Source organism: Lissotriton helveticus, chromosome 10 (genome assembly GCF_964261635.1).
Source record: "Lissotriton helveticus chromosome 10, aLisHel1.1, whole genome shotgun sequence".
NCBI classification, from domain to species: domain Eukaryota; kingdom Metazoa; phylum Chordata; class Amphibia; order Caudata; family Salamandridae; genus Lissotriton; species Lissotriton helveticus.
Window position 1 is genome coordinate 374,560,928 of NC_136071.1, and position 26,889 is coordinate 374,587,816.

Genomic DNA, 26,889 nt, shown 5'->3' on the forward strand with positions numbered 1-26,889 from the left:
GATTGATTCTTTGCATGACTGACTAGGTGTGTGAGTAACTCCATGGACGAGTGACAGTCTGTGAGTGTCTGTTTACACTGAGTGTATATAAGGTTATATTAGAGTCTGAAGAAGTTCATCGTATTATCGCATGAATGATGTCATCAGTGATGTGATCAGTCATTTCAAATGAGATGTCATCAGTGATGTCATCAGTGATGTCATTTGAGATGTCATCAGTGATGTCATCAGTGATGTCACTGACCATGTCATGAATGATGTAATATGTGACATCATCAGCAGTGGATTGCGGGTGCGTGAAATATATAGTTAGTGCAACTAACTATATATGCGAATTTCAATGGTTTTGTGTGAGTAAAATAAAATAAGGTTTTATAAATGCTAATTCCTAACTATATATAGTCTATAACCTATGGTTTTTTCAGTGAATTTTCAAGGTTTTGTAAATGCTAATTCCTAACTATATATGGTCTATAACCTATGGTTTTTTCAGCGAATTTTCAAGGTTTTGTAAATGCTAATTCCTAACTATATCTGGTCTATAACCTATGGTTTTTTCAGTGAATTTCAATGTTTTTTTAATAGCAAATATTAAAAGCTGTTAAATGTATTCTTCTTTTAAAGGAAAAATATATTTTTTATGTAATTAATATAATTTTTTTATGTATATATATATATATTTTTTTTTTTTAGTTTAGCTACCGGTCTGCGCACCGGGTAGCTTCCCGTTAGCTCATTTTTATGCTGCGACCCGGTCCGCATACCGGGAAACGTACCGTTTGCACAACTGCCGCGTTCGAGAACAACATCGTGACGCGTCGCGTAAGCGCAACGTATCGCGTTGCCGCGTAATGCGTCTTATGACGCGCCGCGTTCGCGCACTCGGAAGTGCTCCGGTGCGCGAACGAGGCGCGAAGCGCAGCTTACCGGAAGCGCTCCGGGCGCGGAGCGGGACGCGTAACGTAAGCGTAACAGGTCATGTGACCTGTAAATAACACTTTTCATTGGTTTAGAACTTTTTTTTTCACAAATGATGAAAACCCCTCCTTCTTTCCTCACTCTGACTTTCATCTTTGTGAGAGGAAGACCTGTTTTTGCTTGTTAAAATAATGGCATCTGTAGTAGCTGCAGCTGGTGGACCTCCACCACCACCACAACCACCTAGGAAGGAAGGACCACCTCCACAGTTCCTTCCCAACCCAGAGGAGGAAGAGGAAGAAGAAGAGGAAGAAGACGTAGAGCCGGGGCAGTTCTTACGTGAAGAGCCCCGGAAATCCCACCACAAAGACAGTTTTATTTGGCAATTTTATTCATACCCTCAAGGCCAAAAAAAGGTCAATGCCCGACATGTGACATGTCTCATTTGTAACAATGTTTTGTCTAGAGGTACAGACAAAAAGTATAGTTACGGTAACTATACTATGCACCGCCATATGCAGAGGTGGCATCCACTCAATTACAGCGTTGCAGAGATGCGTCACCTGCAAGATAACCCACCAACTCCTGTGGCCAGTACATCGGCACATGTAACTCTATCGGGACCAGAGGCGAGGGAGACGGTCCCAAACATCCAACAGAATTTTGTGCACATGAAGATAGTGTGCCTTTATTGTGGTGACCTACTTTCATGTGCGAATATGAGTATCAATTTGATTAATAGAGCGTTTGAGAACCACAAGTGCTCAAAACGCCCCAAGAAATAATTTTTTTTTTGCTCCTGTTGAGCCCTTTCTAATGCCTGTTTTTCATTGTTCCCCCCAAAAAAACCAGAAAAACATAAAATTGTTCAAAAAATGCAAAAAAAATGTTCAGAAAAATAAAAAAATATATAAAACAACAAAAACATTAAAAAAAAGTTCTTTTCAGAACTACCTCCCATTTTTAAAAAAATTACTACAATTTTAGCACTCTTGACTTCATTTTTCTCATGAGTGCGCTTCCCGGGGAGCGCCCCGTTAGCGCAATTAAAAAAAAACGAAAAAAAAAAACAAGAGAAGGAGAGCATAAGAGAAAGAGAAAGAGAGAGTAATGTTAAGAGACAGACAGCAAGAGAGAGCAACACAGAGGTACTGTGTAATACATAGTAAAACAGTGTAAAAGATATAAGAAAATGTAAGAGAGAAAATGAAAAAAATATAAGGCTGTGAAACAAAGAAAGAGAGAAAAAGAATACTAAAGCAGAGGCACATGAAGAATATGAGTGGCTGTAAAGAGTAAAAGGAAAGAGAAAACATGATGTACAAATAAAAGGTAATAACGGAACCACATTTAAATAACACTGGTAAGGGAGAGGGAGAAAAAAGTAGTGTGCATAACTAAAGAGGGATGAAATAAGATGGATAAAATCTACTAAAGTTAAAACATGTGGATTGACAGAGAGAAAAAACTGAAAGAAGAAAAGAAGAAGTAACAGAAAGGGAATAATTGAAGCAGCAAAGAAATGTAAATAACGTAGTGTGCTTGAACTTCAGGGAGAAAGCATAATGAACAAGTAGTGAGAGACTGAAGAGACAGAGACCATTACAGTAAGAGAGACTGACTGAGTGAACGGGAGTGAGGAACTGTGAGAACAGAGGGACTGAGAAAAGGAGTGGAAAGAGTGCAGTAAGTAAATCACCCACACAACACAACAGCTACCCTACCTGAAAGCACTCTAAAATATTATTTTACTGTTTCTCTTTATTTTCCCCTTGTTACGCTCCCCGGTGCGCTACCCATAGTAAAAGTAAAGAGGGGTGAAAGAGGGAGAAATATTGAATTAGGATAACACATGGTGAGTGACAAAGAGAGAGGACAAAGAGAGTAAAGGAAACAGCACCTGAATGGGCTTGAGTAAAACAGCAAAAAAATATAAGTAATGCAGTGTGTGTGACTTACAGGGAGTTAGTGGGTGTAGGTCAGAGTGTGGGTGTGTAAGGTGTGTCTGTGGGTGTGGTTGTGTGGGAGTGTTTCGGTGTGGGTAGAGATGAGGGTGTGTGAAATATGTGTGAGAAGTGTATGAGTGTGGGGTGTATATGTGTTCGATGTATGTGTGTGTATGGAATGTGTATGTGTTTTTGAGGAGTGTGTGTGGGAGGTTTTTTTGTGTGTATGAGGTGTATGTGTGGTGTGTGTGGGGTGTATGTTACAGGTGTGTATATGTGTTGGGAGGGGGATGAGGTATATGTGTAGGAGTAAGGTAAATATTAAGAAAAAGAGAATGAGTAAAAAAGCAAAGGAAGGGAACAGAGGGTAAGTGAAGTAAAGAATAGGGATCAAAAGAAGTTGAATATGAGAGGGTAAATAGGGAAAGGGGAGTAAACATGGAGAATAAGAATAAGTGAGAGAAGCAGAGTAAAAACACAGGAGTGAGGTAGATTGAGAAAATGTTAGTGACCTTAAAGCAAAGGGTGATAACAAACTACATTTTTTTTTGTCATACTTACCATATAATAAATGTAACTATAATTTTTTTTACTACAGTTGGTATCTGTGAAAGAGAGAAGAAAAAATAAGTTATACTTAGTAAAATATGTATTTTAAATTAAAAGATACAAATGAAGAGCTAAAAACATCATAACACTCTATTTAGAAATAAAGTTAGAGTGAAGAACACAGAAAGGGAAATAAACTAAGGTAGAAGGACAAAAAGAGGGAAAAAGAAATAGAAGGAGAGCAAATTACAAAGAGTAAAGCATATAGATTCACTAAGAAAAAGAGAGAGAAGAACAGAGAAATGAACTGAAAGTAAGAAAGATATTAAAACAATGTGAGTTAGCAAAACTAAATCAGGAAACAGAAGTAAGTAAAAAGATAATGACTGAGAATGAAAACAGTCTAATTAAGGATGCATTTAGAAGAATGAGGAATAGAAGATAACTGAGAGTAAGTGAAGAACAGTCATAGAGTGAAAGGATGAAGGGAGACAGAATAATATACAACAATTGAAGGAAATAGACTGAGGAAGTTATAAGGTAGACACACTAAGAGAAAAACTGAGTGAGGTGGAGTACAATGAGTGAGAAAAGAAAAAAAGTAAGTGAGCAAAAAAAAGGAAAGAGAGGAGAACACGACTAAAACAGTGCTACTGAGAGAAAATAATTTGGTCATGAAAGTAAAGAGAAGGACATTGAAAGAAAGGAAATGATGGATAGTAACGGAACCAGAGTAAAAGAAATGGGATGAAGAACGACGAGAGAGGAGCAGTAAAGTTGTTGTAAAAGAAGTGATAGAAGGTAGATAAACACAAGTGAAAATAACACAAGTAGAGTGAGGCACTGAGCACAGAGAAGTAGTGAACAAAAAATAGAGAGAAGAGGTCAAAAGTAAGGAGCAAACAAAGATAAGCGAGGGAGAGTGGATGTCAGAGAATGGGAATACAATTTAATTTACACAATCCAAAGTATAGAATAACTTCTACAACATGTTACATAGTTTATTTTTGCTGTTCTTAGAATATATTGAATTTCACTTAAAGCAGTGAGTTCAAATTACTCATCATATGACAGTGGGAAAAAAAACCTTATATACTGACAAATGACAAATGTACGCTAATCTTTGATTGACTTACTTTTCATTGAGGCCAAATAGTATATCATGGAGGTCCTTTTCTCGTTGCATAGTATTTTGCTGTTCACTTAGAAATCCATTTCATCGACTTTCTACAAGAAAAGCTCCAAGAACATCTGAAATATTTTCAAAATTTTATTATACTCCTTTTTTTCAGTCATGACTATTACTCATTCCTGCACCTCTCCATTTGGCCAAATATTGTCAGATGTATGAGTATATATCAGTACTCCTCCCGTCTTCATAGGCCAACTACGTTTACCTAAATTTTGGCTGTAAAAACACTAGGTATGAATTTATAAAGCCAAAAGGCAAACGTTGTTTGAAAGTCAAATGAGTGTCGTTACATTGGGTCCAACCTTTAGAAGTTTTTAAATAGCATGTGTAATGCCCTGATGTTGTAGAAGGACCGTCATTAAAAATAATAGCTACAGTTGCAAAGGTTGTTCCTGATATTGATAACTGAGAAGCCACAACATTTTTAATAGAAGTTGTCAATTTAGTTCCATCAGGTCTACATCGTTGGAACATTAAAATAACATAATGACCATAATTTTGTAGAAATAATGTGGACAGCATTGCAGACTTACATTGGGTACACACCATATTGTGATCCGCAGCTTTAACTAGATTATTGAAAGACACTGATTTGCAGTCTGGTAAAGTTAAATATATAAATCTTTCAGAGTCTATTCTAGTAGTACTTGATGAAGCACAGTTATCACAGTCATGTTGCCATTGATAAGAAAGGCCAAATAGATGTTTTATATCTACTCCTTCATCTTGTAATACATCAAACATATATATTAAAAATTCCTGACAATCCTGCTGAATATTTTGTGAAAATTGATTTTGACCTGAACATATATCTAGAAGATTTCTAATTTCTGAAACACTTTCTATTTTTGCTCTATCACTACTACATTTGTCTAACACAGAATTCAATAAACAGCACAATATTTGTTCTCGATTTTCAACAATCTGTCTTTGTAAATTTTGAAGAAAAAAAACAACATTAACTACTACATTAGCATAGCAGTTCACACCAGAACTGTTTTCAAACTGAAATCCAACAACATCTTCAACAGAATCCTTTTTGTTTCTCTTTACAATTACACTTTTATCTACTTTATGCCTTTTTGCTGATACCTCACTGCAATTACGCTCATTTCTTCTTTTTCGGCCTACCACACGTTTTTCAATCAGAGGATATTGAGGCAAATGTGGAGCATACTCTCTTCTTAACCTATTGTATTCTTTTACACAATCTAAATCTGCACAAATCTTTGTTTCATCACACTCAATCAAGTACAATCCTGCTAAAGTTCTGACTCGTGATAATGCCACATATGCCATACCCTCTTTAAACACAGAACTTCCAATGTTCACCAAAGCGCTATCTACACTTAAACCTTGAGACTTATGAATTGTCACCGCATATGCCAAACAAATAGGAAACTGTTTTCGGCGAACATATAAGTCTTTCACGAGCAAAAATCTAGCTGAACAACGACAAATTTGTTCTATTTCATCAATGTCATCAAATTTAATTTTTAAAATTTCAATTACATCTCTATTTTTGTAATTCACAAAACCAACAACATAACCCATTGCTCCATTTACCAGAACTCTTTCAACATTTAAATTCCTTCTTAAAATGACACGACAATTCAAACACACATTCAGAGTCTTTTCAAAACCAGCAGTTTTAGATATAGTCTTCTCTAATGAATCCAATTTTGATTTAAAATTTTCAGACAAAATAATTGTTGCTCCCATATGCTCTATTTTATCAATAGCTTCCAGTTTCACTATCTCTTCATTTTCTAACTGTAACATTTTGTTGTTGAACATGGAACATTCTTTCAGAGTTGGCAACAAACATATGCCAGATTTCTTCTCGTTAATTTTCTTAAATATGTTCTCTGGAAGAATGTTTTCATTTGGGTAAAAATTTGAAATTAATCGTGCATGTAAAGCTTCTTTCCCTTGCTGACTTACTTTTGCGATCCTTACATCTTGTAGAATATTTTTATAATCTTCATCCTTTGCCTGCCGCATATTTTGAAGCAGTTCGGCATATTTAAAGTTTAACCATATATTAACGTTTCCGATGCTCCCAAAGCACTTCCTGGTATCTTCATGAGTGAGTATTTTGAACACAGGTTGTCCTTTTACTGGAGTCAACTGCAGAAGATCTCCAAAAACAATAATATGTTTTCCTCCAAATAAGACATCATAGTCTGTTCTAAGAATTTCTTGCATCCTCAAATGCACAAAAGCAAGCATTATATTTGACACCATGCTTACTTCATCAAGGATAAGAAGTTTCATTTTCTTCAGTACTCTTGAAACTTCGGAACACGCATCTCCAGATAGCTTGTGATACTCCAATTTGTTATCATGCTCCACTGGCAGCATCAGTAAACGATGTAAAGTAATCCCTTTAATGTTATGTGCTGCCAGCCCAGTTGGAGCGGTAACAACACAAGACAGCGGTGATTCAGTCCTTTTCTGCAGATAAGTTGCAATGGCTTTAATCAGAAAACTTTTTCCAGTTCCCACTTCTCCACTCACGTACAGTTGGACAGGCTTAAATGATGTACATGAGCACTCTTTTTTCTCATGACTGAATCCATGTTCAATCTGTTCTGTTACTTCGTCATATATCTGTTTCTGCTCAAGGTTTAGTTGTTTCACCAAATCTTCTAAGTTAACTTCATCATCTTGAGCTTGTTCCATAGCTCTTTCCACCTCATCCATGGCAGTAGCAGCTTCATTTTGGATAATTGGTCCTCCTAGTGGATCCTGACTCAATGAAGCAGAACTCTGACTGCCTTGAGAACTGTCTCTCGCAATCTCTGCAGCAATTGTGGCTTCTTGCTCTATTTCTTCATTCAACATTTGTAGATAATTTGGAAAAACAGGACATTCTATGGTATCCTTCGTTGCATTAAAGGAGTCTTCATAACAGAGAAAATCTCCAAGAAGTTCCTCTTCTTCACGCCATGGTTTAAACAGTTGCAAAAGAGCCAAATAATAAAATTCTCTTTTATCTGGATTATCATAACTCAATTTGCGATGATTAATCAAATGACCTTTTTTCTGTTTCACTAGACATCCTTCACATCCAATGACTCCATATATTCCATTATTGATATCTTCTCTGATGTTCCTCTTATAAATATATCTCTGCAGAACTTCATAGAGACAAGCGTTCTCAAGGTGATGACTTCTATTTGGATAGTATGTATCCAACATGTTTGTCTTCAAAATATCTGTACTTTCTGGTTCTTTCTCCGCCAAATACTCTATCTCTTGTACAGATTTCAAAACTCGATTTTGTGTTGCAGCAAGACCTAGACTTACCCAAATGATAGTTCTAGATTTGGCATAGAGACTTGCTGACGACAATCGATCAGAACATTCATACGCTCCAATTTCTCGATGCGACAACATCTTCAGACTGTAACTGTATAATTTCTTGCTTAGACTCTTTTCATGTGAAATGTCCTCCCACATTTCCTTTAGTTCTGTCTTTTCTTTTTTTGTGATGTAAGACGTCACATATCGAGCCACAGCAATAGAGTTGTCAGCAACGAATTGAATATCCATGTTAGCATTCCACATGGACAAAATCACTGGGTTGTAGTCGTTGATGTACTTGGACTCTTCGTCTCTTTTTAAATTGTATGTATTTTTTGGTGATTTCCTCGTCACAGTATGTCGCAGAAAAGACATCAAATTATTTACTCTTCCTTTAGAAATCACTGGTCGTGGAAAGCTGAAACGGCATTTTGTGTAGAACTTGTCCTTGTTTCTGAATTTTCGACGACAGTACTTTCCACAACGATGGGATTGAAAACGTAAAACTTGTTGCCTTAAACTGTTTTCTTCCGTAGTTTTCGGAACAGCACATGTTGAATACTCTTCAATGAAGCTCATCACTGTCTCATCCGAATCTGTTCCAAATTTGGGTGCATCTTTAATCCACAACAACATATGTATATGAGGAGCACCTCTCGCTTGATACTCCTTTCTCCAAAAGAAATCCAAAACCTCTCCAAGGGGAGGATTTTTTTTGTTGGTAATAAAATACATCATAGCTTCAAATCTATGATTGAAATATCTGCATACATTCACTGGATCCAAAGAACACAGTTCTCCAGGTGTTTTGAATTCTATATTTTGTATATTAGCATTGGCCTCTCGTAGAAAAATTAAGTAAGTCCTCCCATGCATACTCGGCACAGCTAAGAGTGAGGAACCATGTAGGGGTTCCTAAGTTTCTCAGCATACATTTCAATTCCCCATGGCGACGGTACCAATGCTCATTTGTACCACGCTGACATGCCATGAGATTGATTAGATGAGATTCCAAAATATTATCTTGCAGATTCAGTTTCTCCATAAAGTCCCTCGCCGAAACATTTTGCAGATGTGCTCCACTTTTCAGTATATGATTTACTGCATAAGAAAGAGCAGACAAGTCACTTTCATACAGTAGATGAAACAAATAGGGAATGCATTGTCGAAATCTTGGATCTTCAGCATATAATCTTACAGTTCGATATTCAGATGCTGGAATTTGAAGTGGTCGATCGTCATATCGTCCACCTTGACCTGTTGGAAATAGCTGTGGAAAACAACGAGCTTCCAAACTTTCTTCCCATACACTAATGGGACTTCCTTTTGCTGCTTTAATTTGAAACAATTCAATTGCATTCCCCATTACTTCCTTGGAATGCAAAGGATGAAGAGTATAATGTTCATATATCTCTTCACTTCTAGACACATTAACTTTTTCAATTTGGCCGCCTGAACAATCACTGTCTTCATCTGCAGCTTTTTCCTCTGCTGCAACACATACATCTTTGTAGTACTCATTGTTTTTGACTAAATACAACGTTGCCTTTTTGACTTTCCTAACATCCACTAAATCTTGCCAGATTTTTTTACTCTTTGGTATAGAAAAAGTAGAAGAGGAACCTTTAGTTATTCCAGTTAATGGGGTTCCAACAATTGTATCAATATTTTTTTTCAAATCTAGGGGCAAATAAACAACTCTTCCCTTTAGTCCTCTCTGCAAATCTGTAGGAGGCAATTTCCCTATCTTAGGCTCCATGCGAACAATTGCCTGAAAAGGATGGACACATTGAATCAAAATAGACTCATATGTATTTAAATCCATCAATTCACGGGGAATGTCTACCAACTCGGGATTATTATGAACAGCTCTAGCAGGCATTCTGTTTTGATTTACTTTGTCATAACAATATTTACAAATACGCTGATCAGAACTCAAATCAAAAGAATTCTCCACCCACAAATAAGTTGCTAAATCTTTCCACTCATAATTATTCATCTTTTCACTTTTTGCATATAAATCAACTAACCTAGTCTGAATCTTATAATGACTCCGTCGACAACACACACAAGTAAAATTCAGCCTTTCACTTGATTTCACCGTAAACCTGGTAATTTCCTTCTCAAACTTTTCTGTATTTAAAATCTGTACATTGTCTTCCACATTACCTTGAATTGCTGTCTCAATTTCTACACTGTCCTCTTTTTCACGAAAATAACAAATCTCAATTTCTTCACAAATCTTCTTCACATCTAATTCTGTTCCATGCAAAAGAGCACTGTTTAATTGTTTAAGCTTAAGTGCTGGACTTTTTGCATAATACAACATTCTCACTAATTTCCTCATTTTGGTATGATGTACTGCTAACATCCTAAAATGATGAAAAACACTCTGACAGACTTTTCTAGAAAGACAAGCCAGTGAATGGCCTTGCAAACCTGTGATTCCTCTCACTCTGCAAGGATCTAAGTCTTGCAACAACTTCACTTTCTGCTTTATACTTTTTTTACTATATGTACGTAAGAAATTACAAAACAAATCAATTGATTCCTGTCGCACACTACAAATACTACTACACTTCCAAGTGTACACTGGACCCTTAGTACATCTCCCTAAAACTTCATCAGATAACACCTCTTCTGGTTCTCTAGGCACAAGTTTCTCTTTTTCAATCGGACAACCGTCTTTCACTTCATACGCTCGACCACTGGTGTCAACTGCATGCACTAAATCATTCTCCTGGAAGTAACTCTCCTCATTAAAAAATGGCTCACAACTTGAACTGTGCATCCATTCTCCAGAAAAAACTTTACAAAAAATAGTCCGATTAATTACTCTTTTCCATCTACTGTTTGATTTGAAAACATCAATTGTCTTGTTAAGTGTCCTAATTCTATTGATTATTAAAATAAATAATTTTTTCTTAACTTCAAAAGCCTGATCAACAATCTTCTCTACACTTTTCTTTTTCTTATAAAAAGCAGCTCTCTGTTTACCTTTCCTAATGTTTTTTAACAAGTTTAAAACCACCCTATTGCGAAACATTCATCTACGAATGTCTCTAAACTGATTCTGCCTTCTATTCCTATACATATTATTCTCTCCTGCTCCAGTTTTAGGATTCTTTGAAGTTCTCTCCTTCCTTTGCAATTTTACTCTCTCATTTTCTTTTTCTACATGCTGTCCATTATTTTTTCTGGATGTACATATGTTGCGTAAAAAAGACTTAGTTGTCTTACCAGGAGCTTTGTTCCTGTTTTTTGAAGTATCTGTTGTGGAAGAATGCTGTAATTCCGTTGCTGTTTTTGATTTTTCCCGGTTAGGTTGTTTCTTTGTCCTTTCCTTTGTGGGCATCTTTGCTTTTTCTTCAAATAACGATTTCAATCTGTGTTAAAGAAAAACAGTAGCACATTATAGACCACTATTACCAAACAACAAAGCAATGACAAAAAGCAAACGATCAATACAGGGTTTCAGATCAGGTGAGGATTCTCCAGTGGTGCACAAAAGGTGAGGACTGTATTGAAAAATATAGTGGAAGACAGCTCTGTCCACAACTACAAAGAAGATCAGACCTATGTCTAACTCCACTGCACTCTTATACACAGGCTTCACCACCGATGCTTCCCAAGAAAATATTGAGTTATATAGTTATATAGAATTGTATTTTATAAAATTGTGAAGCTCCATGAGAAAGCGTTAGCCTCAGTCTTATTCCTGTTGTGAGGCAGGTGCAAGATTTTGCCTCAGTCTTATCCCTGCTGTGAGGCAGATGATTGTAAATAGGATCTGTGCTGTGTTTCCCAAATGTGATGTCAAAAACGATTTTGGAAAAAATGATTGGTTTTTACATTTTTGATTATAATGTGGCGCAGAGGTTTAAAAAGTGACGCATCTACCTACATGCATCAATTTTTAAATATGGAGCAAAAAGGTACTTGTTTGGGTTTTCCTGGGGAGCCTAGTTGGTGAAGCTTGTGTCTAAGAGTGCAGTGGACTAGGCTTCATGAAGCATATACCTGTCTGCATTCTTAGACGCAGGTGTCAATTTGACTCTTTACAGTGATGTTAGCTGTGTTTTAAATCAGTGTAGGGAGCATATTGAGTTTGTTTGCATAGAGGAATTGTATTTTGTAAAATTGTGAAGCTCCATGTGAAAGCGTTGGCCTCAGTCTTATTCCTGTTGTGAGGCAGGTGCAAGATTTTGCCTCAGTCTTATCCCTGTTGTGAGGCAGATGATTGTAAATATGATCTGTACTGTGTTTCCTAAATTTGATATTAAAAACTATTTTGGGGAAAATAAATGGATTTTACATTTTTGAGTATAATATGGCGCAAAGGTTTAAAAAATGACACATACATGCGTCACTTTTTAAATATGGGAAAAAAGGTACATGTTTGGGCTTTCCTGGGGAGCCTAGATGGTGAGGATTGTATCTAAGTGTTCAGTGGACTAGGCTTCATGAAGCATATCCCTGTCTGCATTCTTAGAGACAGGTGTCAATTTGACTCTTTACAATGATGTTACCTGTGTTTTAAATCAGTGTAGGAAGCATATTGAGTTTGTTTACATAGAGGAATTGTATTTTGTAAAATTGTGAAGCTCCATGAGAAAGCGTGTGCCTCAGTCTTATTCCTGTTGTGAGGCAAGTGCAAGATTTTGCCTCAAAACACCTGTGTCTAAGAATGCAGCAGAGATAGGCTTCATGAAGCCTAATCCACTGCACTCTTAGACACAAGCCTCAACACCTATGCTCCCCAGGAAAGCCCAAACAAGTACCTTTCTTTGCCCCATATTTAAAAAGTGACGCATGTAGGTAGATGCATCACTTTTTAAACCTCTGTGCCACGTTATACTCAAAAATGTAAAAACCATTTATTTTCCCCAAAATCGTTTTTGACATTACATTTAGGAAACACAGCACAGATCCTATTTACAATCATCTGCCTCACAGCAGGGATAAGACTGAGGCAAAATCTTGCACCTGCCTCACAACAGGAATAAGAGTGAGGCAAACGCTTTCTCATGGAGCTTCACAATTTTACAAAATACAATTCCTCTATGCAAACAAACTCAATATGCTTCCTACACTGTTTTAAAACACAGCTAACATCATTGTAAAGAGTCAAATTGACACCTACGTCTAAGAATACAGACAGGGATATGCTTCATGAAGCCTAGTCCACTGCACACTTAGATACAATCCTAACCACCTAGGCTTACCAGGAAAGCCCACACATGTACCTTTTTTCCCCATATTTAAAAAGTGACGCATGTATGCATCATTTTTTAAACCTTTGTGCCACATTATACTCAAAAATGTAAAATCCATTTATTTTCCCCAAAATCGTTTTTGACATCACATTTAGGAAACACAGCACAGATCATATTTACAACCATCTGCCTCACATCAGGCATAAGACTGAGGCAAAATCTTGCAAACATGAAGCTTCACAATTTTACAAAATACAATTCCTCTATGCAAACAAACTCAATATGCTTCCTACACTGAGTTAACACAGGTAACATCATTGTAAAGAGTCAAATGTATTTCTATTAAACATGCACACATTCTTTATTCCTTTTAAAAAATGTAAAAACTATTTATTTTCCTCAAAATTGTTTTTTACATCACATTTACAAAACACAGCACAAGTCCTATGTAGAAGCATTCCATGTCACGACTAAAAATTCACAATTTTACAAAATACAATTAACGCTTTCACATGAAGCTTCACAATTTTACAAAATACAATTCCTCTATGCAAACAAACTCAATATGCTTCCTACACTGTTTTAAAACACAGCTAACATCATTGTAAAGAGTCAAATTGACACCTGTGTCTAAGAATGCAGACAGGGATATGCTTCATGAAGCCTAGTCCACTGCACACTTAGATACAATCCTCACCACCTAGGCTCCCCAGGAAAGGCCAAACATGTACCTTTTTTCCCCATATTTAAAAAGTGACCAAGTATGCGTCATTTTTTAAACCTTTGCACCACATTATACTCAAATATGTAGAATCCATTTATTTTCCCCAAAATCGTTTTTGACATCACATTTAGGAAAGACAGCACAGATCATATTTACAACCATCTGCCTCACAGCAGGGATAATACTGAGGCAAAATCTTGCACATGAAGCTTCACAATTTTACAAAATACAATTCCTCTATACAAACAAACTCAATATGCTTCCTACACTGAGTTAACACAGGTAACATCATTGTAAAGAGTCAAATGTATTTCTATCAAACATGCACACATTCTTTATTCCTTTTAAAAAATGTAAAAACTATTTTTCCCCCCAAAATCGTTTTTTACATCACATTTACAAAACACAGCACAGGTCCTACGTAGAAGCATTCCATGTCACAACTAAAAATTCACAATTTTACAAAATACAATTACTCTATGCAGTAAAAACTTTTTACCAAGCATTATCAAAAAGCATGACACAAAGCAACATGTAAAGACCACAATTTCCTTCCAAATCTTCTCCATAGAGTATACAAGTCTCTATGTTTTTTATTTATTTTTTTTTTATTTTTTTTATTTATTAAAGTTTTGTATAGCGCTAGCTGGACCGGAAGGTATCAGAGCGCTTCACAACACGTACAAAAAGGCATTAGAGAGGCAGTGAGGAAGGAGAACAGAGCAGGGAGCACATGGGTGAAGAGAAAGACTTTACAATATTAACAGGAGCGCAAAAACAGGATAGAGTCAAAAGCGAGTCATCCGGCTCTTGGACCGCAGAGAAAATTGACTTTTTAAAAGTCAGACGTGGAGATGTTTTGTGTTTCTGGGATTTCAGAGGAATGAGTAGGAGCGTGTTGGAGCTTCTGAGGTTCCTAGATTAACCGGCCTTTTTGAGCTTGTTGGCCAGATATTCAGGTTTGCCTGTATGCAGGGCTTTGTGAGTGAGACAAGCTGTGCGGAAACTGGCTCGTTGGACAATAGGGAGCCACTTCAGATCCTTAAGAGCCGGGGAGATGTGTTCGTATTTCCTGGTTCCTGTGACCATTCTTGCTGCGGTGTTGAGGGTAGAGGTCTGAGGACCCAGGTGAGATTTGGCAGATCCAGTCAGCGTAGCGATGCCATAGTCAATTCTGGAGAGTACCAGAGCCTGAGTGGCCTGTTTCAGGTCTTTCGGGGGGAGGAAGGGTTTCAGTTTGTAGAGGAGTTTCAGGTTCAGGAAAGCACTTTTGGCAGTTTTTGAGATGTGTTCTTTCATGTCCAGTTTGGGGTCAAGGGTGATCCCTAGGGATTTTACGGAGTTAGTAGGAACAAGTGGAACATTCAGGACGTTTAAGGCTTTGAGCCATTCTAGGATTTGGGGGTTTTCATCTGTGTTCGAGATGAGGAGCACTTCGGTTTTTCCTTCATTGAGTTTTAGGTTGTTGGATGAGAGCCAATGTTGGACTTCAATGAGTGTGCAGTTCAGTCTGTGGATGTCTGCGATCGAAGTGGTTTCCAGGTAAAGTTGTGTGTCATCCGCGTAGAGGTGGAAGGGGATGTTGGACTTCCTTAGAATTGACGTGAGGGGCTCCATGTATATGTTGAAGAGTTGAGGTGAGAGTACGGAACCTTGAGGTACACCTCTAGTGATGGGGAGAGGGTCCGATTCGCAGCTTTTGATTTTGATTCTTTGAGTGCGGTTGAAGAGAAAGGAGGAGAACCATTTCAGGACCGTCTTTTCCAAGCCTGCTCTCTCCTGGAGGACATTGAGTAACAGGGCATGATCCACTGTGTCAAATGCTGCCGAAAGGTCTAAGAGGATGAGAAGGCTACATTGGTTGGAGTCGAGCGACATGTGTAGATCGTCCAGGACATTTAGGATTGCGGTTTCTGTGCTGCAGCCTTTTCTAAACCCTGATTGGTGTGGGTCGAGAAGATTCGTGCTTTCTAGGTGCTGGGAAAGCTGAGACAGCACGCATTTTTCCAGAATTTTCGATAAGAGTGGAAGGTTCGAAACTGGTCTGAAGTTATTCATGTCCTTGTGGTCCAGGCCGGGTTTTTTTAGGAGTGGAGTGACTTGACCTATTTTAAGGCAGTCAGGGATGGAGCCCTGGCTCAAAGAGCTGTTGATGATCTTGGCCCAAGTTGGGGCTAGAGTGAGCTTCATGTCTTTTGTTATTCTCGGGGGAAGCTGATCAAGGGAGTGGGATGAGGGATTGGTGGTGGCTATGAGATTGCTTATCACTTCAGCCTGGATAAGCCGGAAGGAGGACCAGCGAATGGCTGAGGTTGCTGGCCTGATGAGGGTAGTTGCGGAGGGAATGGCTGAAGGCATAGCACAGAGTGAGCGATCGATTTTGGCAATTTTTTCGTTGAAAAAGATGGCAAATTCGTCACATAGAGATTTGGAAGCTACCCTGTTGTCTATCGCAGGAATGAATGTTTGGTCCCTGATGATGTTGAAGAGTTCTTTAGGGCGGTTTTTAGCATTGTCCAGAGCGGAGCAGAAGAAGGACGACTTTTTTTTCTTGATATGGTTGTAGTAGATTTTACGAGTTGCCTTGAGTTGGTCCCTGTTGAGGGAGGTGGGGTTGGTCCTCCAGGATCTTTCCATGGATCGTAGGTGTCTTCTTTCATCGTTGATGTCTGTGGAGAACCAGGATCTGGAGGGGATGCTTCTTGGTTTTTTAGTTTCCTCGGTGCCAGCTGGTCTAGGACGAGCTCCAGGTTGGCGTGGTACCGCCAGGTGAGTTCCGTGGTGGAGAGGAGTTCCGTCGAGTTTGAGAGGAGTGAGCTAAGTCCCTCTTCTAGCTTATCGGGAGGAATTCTCAAAAAGTTTCTGACCCACTTGGGGGAGGTTTGAGTAGGTGGGAGGGACAGAACCGAATGATTGATATGGAAGAGAATGGCGTGATGATCCGACCAGTCCACCGGGATGATGTGGTCGATCGAGATTGTCTTTTTATCCGCGATGATTGCATCAAGGATTGCTCCTCTATGGTGGGTTTCCTCTGTGCAGTGATGGGTTAAATCGTAGTCATGTAGAAGGGAGGTGAGAGATTGGATGAGTGGGTTTTTAGTTACATTCCATCTTATGTTGAGGTCGCCAAGAATTATTCTGAAGTCGCTATCCAGAGCGGTTTGTGTGATCAGGTCCGTTAGCTGAGCGCCAAATTCAGAGGAGTTGCCCGGAGGATGGTAGAGGAGAAGGCATTGAAGTGGACAGTGGTTCGGCGAATTGAGGCTGACCGAAAGGCATTCAAAGGAGTTGTAGATGACGGAAGGAGATTCAGTGATGGAGAGGTCATTTCTGTGGATAATAGCTATTCCGCCCCCTTTGTGTATGGGCCTGTCTTTGTGGATAATAGCGAATCCGTGAGGCACTAGCGTGTCCATGATGGGAGGGGATAACGTGTTAAGCCATGTTTCAGTGATGAAGGCGACATCCAGGTCATGGGAGAGAATGGTTTCGGCAATTTCTGTAGCATGTTTGACGGCGGAGAGGCAGTTGATGTGCATACAGTTAATCGGACGGTCCGCATTCGATTTTGGATTGCCAGAAGTAGCTCTGGGTAAAGAGGAGAGATAGGATGGTGGTCTGTGAGCTTTTCGGGGGGGCGGGTCTCTTCCTACTCCCGTGATGACTTGAATCGGGACGAAGGGTGAATGGGATTGGGGTTGGGCTTGGGCTGGCTGGGAAGGAGGGGATTTGTAAGAGGCGGCGAGGGAGCTCACTTCTTGAGGCGAAAGGGAGGGAATTCTTCTAGGACTGTCAACTCGTGGCTCAGTCCTGGGTTTGGTGGGAGGAGGTTGGGAGCCTAGGGGGGGCCTGGCCTGGGCCTGGGCTAGGGGGGGCCTGGCCTGGACTTGGGCTGGCTGGGAAGGAGGGGATTTGTAAGAGGCGGCGAGGGAGCTCACTTCTTGAGGCGCAAGGGAGGGAATTCTTCTAGGACTGTCAACTCGTGGCTCAGTCCTGGGTTTGGTGGGAGGAGGTTGGGAGCCTAGGGGGGGCCTGGACCCAACTGAAGGACGAGAGTCAATCCTAATGGGAGGTGGTTGGAGGAGGGGTGGTGCGACGGAATGGGCGGGTGGCAGGAGTTTCTCTAGGGAGGATAGGGTTTCCTTCAGGCCAAAAATCAGGGTAGCGATCTGGGCTTCTAGAAGGTCTAGGCGTTGCGTTAGTTTGGGTGCTGGAGGGTTGGGGGGGTGGGTGAAGCTGGACCTCGAGAGAGAGGGGCAGTGGGGCAAGACTTTGCTGAGGGGGATAGTGGGGGTTGGGAGGACCGGTTCCGTGTTAGAGTTAGATTGTGGGATGACTAGAGAGGGAGAGAGGCTATGGGGCAAGTAATTATACAGGAGGGGAGTCGGGGTGGGAGGATCTGAGACGACTTTAGGGATCGGGAGGGCGGGGGATAAGGAGGGAAGAGGGATGAGTTCCTCTAGGGGGTGGAGGTTGTCTTCACTAAGGGGGGCGGTAAAAGCTAGAGGAGTGAGGGTTTGCGTTGGGGGCTGTGGCTCAGTGATGATGGGTGGTCTGGGAACTCTGTGGGTGGGATACTGAGAGCCTGGAGTGCTCTGGGAGACGTGGACTAGAGGGAAGGGAGTCGGATGGGTAGGTGGGGGTGGTTGAGTTCTAGGAGTTTGGGTGAAAGGGGGCGCAGGGGGTGGGGGGTAGAGGGGGGTGGGGCTGGGGGGAGTGAATGACTGGAGACATGATTAAGCGCGGGGTAAGGGGAAGTTGAGGTGGTGGAGGTACGCTCTTCGGGTTAGGCGTATGCCGGGAGTCATTAGGGTTAGTGGAGCGCGTCAGTTGGGGGTGGAGATCCGTAGACGTTTTAAGAGCGGGGAAGAGGGAGTCGAAGAACTCTAGGTTTTCGTCTTTCGCCTGAATTAGAATGGAGCCATTCATAAAGATGGTGATGGAGATGTCTCCGGTTAGTGACTGATGGTTCAGGGGTGAGATGGTTAGTTTCCGGCTGTGATCTGTGAAGGTGGTTTTGGAGACTGGGAGGAGAGAGTTAAAGGTGGAGACCCATACGTCTGGCCTGGTGGTGTGGAAAACGAAGTCCGTTTTTCTCGGCCCTTTCGCTGAGCAGTGGTAGGTGTGCACAATTAGTGTTTCGGGGTGTTGCCTAATTAGATTTTGTTTAAAGCGTTTTTTAGCTTTGAAGGAGAGATTGCGAGGGAAAGTAATGGAGTAGGTGTTCCGGCCAAGCAGAGACAAGTGGTTAGGTGACGGGCAGGGAAGCGTGTTTAGATGCATGGATGGCGGCATCGTAAGAGAACTAGGGGCGAGTGTGGCCGATTCGGTGACAGAGGTGACCGGCCTAGGCAGCGGTGGGAGGGCTTAGTTGAAGAACAGAGGCGCGGAGTTCAGTCTGTGGTCGTGGTCGTCGTCGTGGTGGTCACCATGGGGCCAGGCAGCCCTAGGCAGGGGCAGAAATAACTGGAGCTTGCCTGGGGTGCAGGGGATGGTGCCCCTAAGGATCGGAGTTGGACTCTTCTAGTTGTGGCGTCGGGCTAGCGCAGCAGGGGCCCAAATGGAGTAGTTAGAATTGAAGAGTTAAAGATAGGAGACTCCATGTTCTCCTAACACGATAAAGAAATGTCCGAGTTGGCGGCCATGTTGGGGTCAGGCAGCCATAGGCAAGGAGGGAGAGAACTGTTTTTTTTTTCTCTTCTTGTAAGGCAGAGAGTGGCACCTGTAGAACAGTGATTTTCTCCTTCGGATTATGGCGTTAGGCAAGTGCCGCGGGGTCCCAGCTGGAGTCGTTAAGGTGGGTGATCTCCTTATTCGCCTTCTTTAGGCTTAGAGGATGTCCTGGGTGTCGGCCATGTTGGGGCCAGGCAGCCCTATACGTCGGTGGAAAGAGCTTGAGCCAGGGGGGACAGAGCAAGGAGCCCCTGAATATTGTAGCCTGCAGACTTCAGATCCTGGCGGGGGTCCAAATGGAGCGCTACAGGTCAGGGCCCCGTTTCCTCGTCTTTATTAATGGAGCTTAAATGAATCATAACTCACCTTTACAAATGCTTTAGGAGATTCACAACAGTGTCAGATACACACACCAATATTTCTTTAGCAGAGCAAAAGGTATGTTCTCCAGGCACTGCAAACCATAAAGGCACAGAAAACCTCTAATTCTACACAGATATCCCTTTTTGTTAACCAATTAAAACTCTTCCCTCTCTATTTTCAAACCAACACCCTTCCCCCCCTCAGCCCTTTCTACCTGTTACCAAAGCAACTCCCTCCTCACTGAGCTCCCAGGGTTAAAAGTTTATTCTACAATGTTGCAAATCACCTCTGCAAGGATGTTTGACCTGCAAATACACCAGCTTATCTGGAGTAAGGTTTCTTTAAATAACTTTTTTAACCATTCAAATTACTTCTTACACAGAACACAACCATGCACCCTAACTTTCAGTTTTCACCTATCTCATTCTACCAATCATCACTGAAACTCCACAGGTTTTTTTTTGCAAACTCCTATTATTCCAACTGCCATTTCTTTTCCACACTTCATCTAACTGCACCAGAATCTCCTCTGACCATGTATTCTGTCTGGATTATTGGACATAGCTATATCCACTGGGCTCAAAGGTATGCTAGTACCAGAAATTTACACAACCTTGATTTATCAAACGTGAACATAAAATGGATTGGCCACAGAGGATTAAAATGTCACCAATTGATTCCATTGGTGAAAACCTTTTTGCATTTGCCACACCCTGACCTGTTAAGTGTGCACTGTGGAGGAAATGACTTCGGCACTTTGACTGGGGTAGGTCTGGAAATGCTTTTAAAGGACACCTTTGAGCAATTGATGGCACTTTTTCCACAAACTGCCTTGGTATATTCCAATATATGCCAAAGGCAGAAATGGAAGTGGTCCAACCAATTTTGTCCACAATTTGAAAAAGCACGGAAACATGTGAATAAATCTGTTTCTGCTTACATGAGAGACTATGGAATGGGTTCAATATACAACAACAACTTGCGTTACAACATGCAAGATATTTACAGAGAAGATGGTGTGCACTTCTCAGATGAAGGGAATAGAATATTCCTCCTGAATTTAAGACTGTGCATTGGTACCTACTTGTAGGTACCTAAATCAGCCACAGAACCCAAAAGCCCTTTTCAGGGCTACCCTATCTCTGATCACTCCAAATGATTATCTTTTTCTAACTTTTTTCACTATTTTTCACCTTAGTACACTCCCCGGTACGCTTCCCGGTGCGCGTACCGGGCGCTCCCCCCGCGAAAAATAAAAACATTTTTTTTGTTTGCCTATTTGGGCCTCCTAAGACCCCCTCAGAAAACCTAGAGGGTCAAGGAGTGCCTACGATGCCCCCTTATACCCATTCCCAACTTGTTTGTCCGCCATTTTCTGTCTTAAATCTACCGAAACACAAAATGGAGGACTCCCGTAGCGCTGCCGGTACGCGTACCGGGGCGCGCATCGGGAAGCGCTCCCTAAAAATTTTAAAAGTTAATTTACATAAAAACCACTGGAGACACTTTCACCAAATATAGAATAGCTCATACTACATACCAGTCCCTACCATTTTCCCAAATAAAGTGGAATTCCATTGAGCCATTTGGCCTGGAACCCTGTCTAAATATCCTGAGGTAAATTACATAACAAAAACACATCTGAAGTGTTAGAATTGACAACCAAGTAAAATGTTACTTTCATTTTCTATTTTTTTTTCCTGACATTTGATTGGTTATGTACATGAATATAAATGAAAAATGAGAGGGAAACACGGCCATTTTGACTACAACTACCTGAGGTACATCTTGAAAGGATTTTCGCATTTTGTCTTCTTCACCTCTCTGTAAAGTAAGTTGATAATTTGTAAGGGGCACTTTAAGTTATTTTTTAAAAACGTTTTCTGATAGTTATTTACTGTCCCTCTGCTATAGGTATAGATAGAGATAGGCTCCTCTGTTATATTTATAAATTGACTTAGGCTTCTCTGCTATAATTATGAATTTACTTTCGCTTCTTCACAGGCACTTTTTAATATTTCTACTTCCTGCCTGTTACCATACATTGCCCAAAGTTAACTTCAGTATTAAAAAATCAAAACTACCTGTCTGAACTTAAACCCAACAGTGCCATATTTCTACTGATTTTTTTTTTATGCAAATTTCAGCACAAAAATGGAAGGAGAACAGAACGTTTCCTTTGAAATTGTCCTAGAGATGAACAATGAGGAAATCATTGAACCCATTGACTTGGAATTCATGGATGAATCACGGGACCATGAACTTCTACAATGTGTAGAATCTGTGGATTTCTTAATTCAATATGAGGACGTTTCTGACAGTCAAATGTTGGAAGTTATGTTCAGTCAAAAAGAAGACATTTCGGACAGTCAAATGTTAGACGTTCTATTAAATTTTGAAAAAGAATCAGAAAAATAAATTTATATTTAATAATCAAAAATTGTTCGAGACATTATTCATTATTATATGTAATTCATAAACTAGTACCAAATTGATTATAATATAAACTCAGACTTATAGTATACTGTGCAACGTATTTCTGTTACATAATAATTTTGCTCATAGTTACTTCCTTTCTCCCACTATATTATCTCCAATGTGTATTTGACATCTCTTTTTCATCTCCTGCCTCCATGTTGTTTCTGCTTCCCTGACAGACTATGGTATAGATTCCATATACCACAATAACTTCTGTAACAACATGCAAATTATCTACAGAGGAGATGGTGTACATTGACTTTAAGACTCAGCATTGGTACCTACATGTTGGTACTTAAAACACCCAAACAACACAACACCTCTATTCAGAGATACCCTACCTCTAAGCACTTTAAATTATTATTTTAGTGTTTCACTTAGTTTTCCCCATGTGTAGACGTGGGGGAGGTGTGTGTGGGGGATGTGCGGGGGTGTCTGTGAGGTGTGTATGTGTGTGTGTGTGTCTAGGGGGGATGAGGTGTATAGGTGTGTGGGGTATATGGATGTGGGTGGGGATATGGGTATGTAAGGTGTGTGTGTGGGTGTGACTGTGTGGGGTGTTTGAGTGTAAGTGGGAGTGTGGGTGTGTGAGGTGTGTGTGGGGTGTGTGTGGGTGTGGGAGGTATATGTGTAGGATGTGTATGTATGTGTGAGATGTGTAGATGTGTCTGTGAGTTGTCTCTGTGTGTGTGGGGGGGAGATGTGTGTGTGGGATGTGTGGGGTGTGTCTGTGAGATATTTGTGTGTATGTGCATGTGTGTGTCTGTGTGTGGTGGAAGGGGGTGAGGTGTGTGTTTGAGTGTGGGTGTGTGGGATGTGGGTGTGGGTGTGGATATGTAAGGTGTCGATGTGGGGGTGTAGGGTGTTTCAGTGTGGGTGGAAGTGTGCGTGTGTGAACTGTGTGTGGGGAGAAATTATTATTTTAGTATTTCACTTAGTTTTCCCCATGTGTAGACGTGGGGGAGGTGTGTGTGGGGGATGTGCGGGGGGTGTCTGTGAGGTGTGTATGTGTGTGTGTGTGTGTCTAGGGGGGATGAGGTGTATAGGTGTGTGGGGTATATGGATGTGGGTGGGGATATTGCTTTGTAAGGTGTGTGTGTGGTTGTGAGTGTGTGGGGTGTTTGAGTGTAGGTGGGAGTGTGGGTGTGTGAGGTGTGTGTGGGGTGTGTGTGGGTGTGGGAGGTATGTGTGTAGGATGTGTATGTATGTATGAGATGTGTGGATGTGTCTGTAAGTTGTCTCTGTGTGTTTGTGGTGGGGGAGATGTGTGTGTGGGATGTGTGGGGTGTGTCTGTGAGATATTTGTGTGTATGTGCATGTGTGTGTGTGTGTGGTGGAAGGGGGGTGAGGTGTGTGTTTGAGTGCGGGTGTGTGGGAAGTGGGTGTGGGTGTGGATGTGTAAGGTGTCGTTGTGGGGGTGTGGGGTGTTTGAGTGGGTGGAAGTGTGCATGTGTGAAGTGTGTGTGGGGAGTGAGTGGGTGTGTGGGTGTGGGGTTGTGTGCATGTGGGTGTGTGTGGGACACACTTGTAGGTACCTAAAACAGCCACAGAACCCAAAAGCTCTTTTCAGAGCTACCCTACCTGTAATCACTCAAAATGATTATTTTACACTATTATTTTCACTATTTTTCACCTAAGTACGCTCCCTGGTACGCTCCCCGGTGCACGTACCGGGCGCTCCGCCCCGCGAAAATCGAAAAAAATATATATTTGTTTTTGTCCCACGGGACCCTTTTATGGCCCCCACATCAAACCTAGGGGGTCAGGTGGGGTGTACCCTGACCCCTTTTGCTCATTTCCCCCTTTGATTTTTGCCACCTCTTGTATCTCAATCCTACCGAGACACAAGATGGCGGCCGCTGCTGACTGTTTCGAATGTTTACAGACACCCGGAACCAATCAGCTTGCCGTGCGCAAGTCGCTTGGCGCGCCCGGAGCGCTCCCCGGTACGCGTACCGGGGCGCGCTTACAGATATATAATTTTTTTTAAACCTAAATTACTCAAAATCCACTGGAGCACATATCTTGAGACATAGCAAAGGCACATCGGGCTACCAGTCCCTACAATTTTGCCAAGTTTGGTGCAAATCCATTCAGCCGTTCGAGCTAAAACTGCGACAGACCGCCCTATGGAAATTAACATGGGGGAAACACGTTTTGGGACCCCCCTTTAATCTCAGCCCCCGCTTGATGAATCCCCCCCAAACTTTCAGGGAAGGAGCGGAGAGCCGCGAGGCAAATTTGCTGAAAAATTCAGCCTGATTCCTCAACCGGCGCCAAAGTTATTCCAAATAGAATGTTGCGATTTCCCTATGGAAATCGATCCTAACTATATATACCTACTGGCGACCGCCAGTAGGTAATATAGCAGACTGTGAATTCGACATTACTATAGTCTGTGGAAGGGTGAAGGTCTTTAGATTCCCCAATCTCTCCCTTTTTCTTCTTCACACCCCCCTCTTTGTTTGACATTTACGCTATTTTTCAACTCCTATCTTTCTAAAACACCCTGCATACGTCACTTCTCATCTCTTTCCTCTACAGCACCCTCTTTTCATTTTCACTTGCAGGTACTTCCTTGCTTCGCACTAACTTCACTATCCCCCCACACATAATTCACCCATGCATTCAATCTTCTTTAACATTCACCATGTCAACATTTTGACAGTTGTGTACCTTCTTCACACACTTTTGAATATATTCATAATTACAATTATCACATCTGAGTATTGCCCTCTATGCTTTAAAGAGAGGCTAAGGAGCGGATGATCATGTATTCCAAATCGCTTTATGACCCCCTCAGTCATTGTGAGAAATTTGCACTAAGTTCGGCCCCCTCAGTTATGGTGAGAAATGTGCACTAAGTTCGTCCTGAACTCCACAGCTCTCATCATACTCCCCCTCCCCTAACAATCTGAACTTAAGTAGCTATATAGGAGCAACTCTTTTCACACAACGCACTATACATGAGTAATGTGTTGCATGAAAAAACTACTGAAACACAATAGCCTGGAAAATGCAAATAATCTTAGGAAATCCAAGTGTAAGTAAAACGTAAACTAGGACAACATCGATTTTACTGAGTTAAGATGATGAGGGGTGGGGAGGAACAAGGGATAAGGCAAGCCATTTACCTACTCAAGACACACTTCGATTTCCTCAGTTACTACCCCTTTCTCCCCTTCAGCCCCTATATCCCCGTGGCCCTCGGATCTCAAATACCCACAATCGCTCCTTCCAGCCCAACCCAGCCCACACGTTTTATTATGATTTAAGTGAAAGTCTATCTACCTGATCCTTGTCCTCGGAGTCTTTAGTCGAACCAGAGCAGCAGCCCAGCCGCGGAGACGCTGCACCTGTTACACTCTCGTCTTCTCACTGACTGCTCTTCCGCACTTCAGTGCACCCTGGATCATAACAGCGACTGTGACCTGTAAGCTGAAGTAAAAAACACAGAGATTGAACTGCGGGTTGCAATGTATGTACGTAAAAATACAAGCAATTAAATTGCTTGACTTTGCATTTTCAAAGGTTCCTGAACCTGAAGCGCTCCGGGAAATTCCAGGTCGGCAAGTCAGTGCACTCTCGTTAAATCAGCCACACCACATTGCAGGAGTTATTGTCATGTGTCGACACATCTGAGACAGTTTTTTCTTTGCCGTTGTGGCGAATAAAAAAACGTAATCCGAAAGCGGTACGAACATGTGTATTTCCATGCTCTGCGTACGAAGCTTTGACACCACTAGCTGGTGATAGTTTAAAACATATTCTAATTAAACCGCGCGAGGCTTGGTAGGTACCTGTGATGCTGTATCCGAGAGCAGGATTCTAGGCGCTACCGTCCGTGAATGGGAGTGTTGTTCCTCTTAGATCAGTCACGGCGGCTAAGCTGATCAAGGTAGGATGAGTCAGAGAAACAAAGGTGAGGGAAGCAGACAGCACCTCGCCCAGCAAACATAGCTCTCTGCAAGCAGCTTCCGAGGCAACTTTGTCTAATCTTCTTTCTAGAGACACCTTGATCGTGTTTGCGCTTCGTCGTGCTCGATACATTGCGGACTTTAAACCTCTATCACTGTATATGCATAGATAGCTCCGCACATTTAGACTTAACATACCGTTAAGCTTTCAGTCAGGTGATAAGCGCCTTCCTGAAAGATGCGAGAAGAGAGCATGGTGATCTGGAATACCGAAAGGGGGATCCATGCACGGGTACATAACAGATACTTACCTTATTTCGTTTTTAAAATTCATTTATCTACCAGCCTCTGACACACGTTTTCATTTACCAACATCAAACGATGGAGAAAATGGTACCTGGGAATAAATATAAAGTGTACCTTGATATGAGAAAGTGGATTATTAATTTGGGCTGGAGTGACCCTACTAACCTAATAAGGCAAAATGTTCCAGTTGAAAACATAAGACAATGAGAAAACTCTGCTCACCTTCTAGGAGTTATGGCGCAAATAGCAGGCTTTTCAAAGAATACCGTGTTTTAGGGTCAAGCAGCACTATATC

The 26,889-nt window shown here is 41.2% G+C and overlaps 1 protein-coding gene across 2 annotated transcripts in view; it reads right to left on the bottom strand.

The window, feature by feature from the left end:
* The window catches only part of LOC144784031 (GTPase IMAP family member 4-like), a 250,762-nt gene extending 224,340 nt beyond the window's left edge, over nt 1–26,422 (bottom strand). Inside the window, exons 1-2 of one of the 2 annotated variants that reach the window (XM_078662733.1) lie at nt 26,172–26,422; nt 25,663–25,809 (exon numbers count right to left, since the gene is read on the bottom strand). The gene's annotated coding sequence lies outside the window, so the exon portion shown is untranslated. The remainder of the gene's footprint in view (nt 1–25,662; nt 25,810–26,171) is intronic. The other variant, XM_078662734.1, reaches the window with a different exon arrangement.
* Nucleotides 26,423–26,889: the final 467 nt, after the last annotated feature.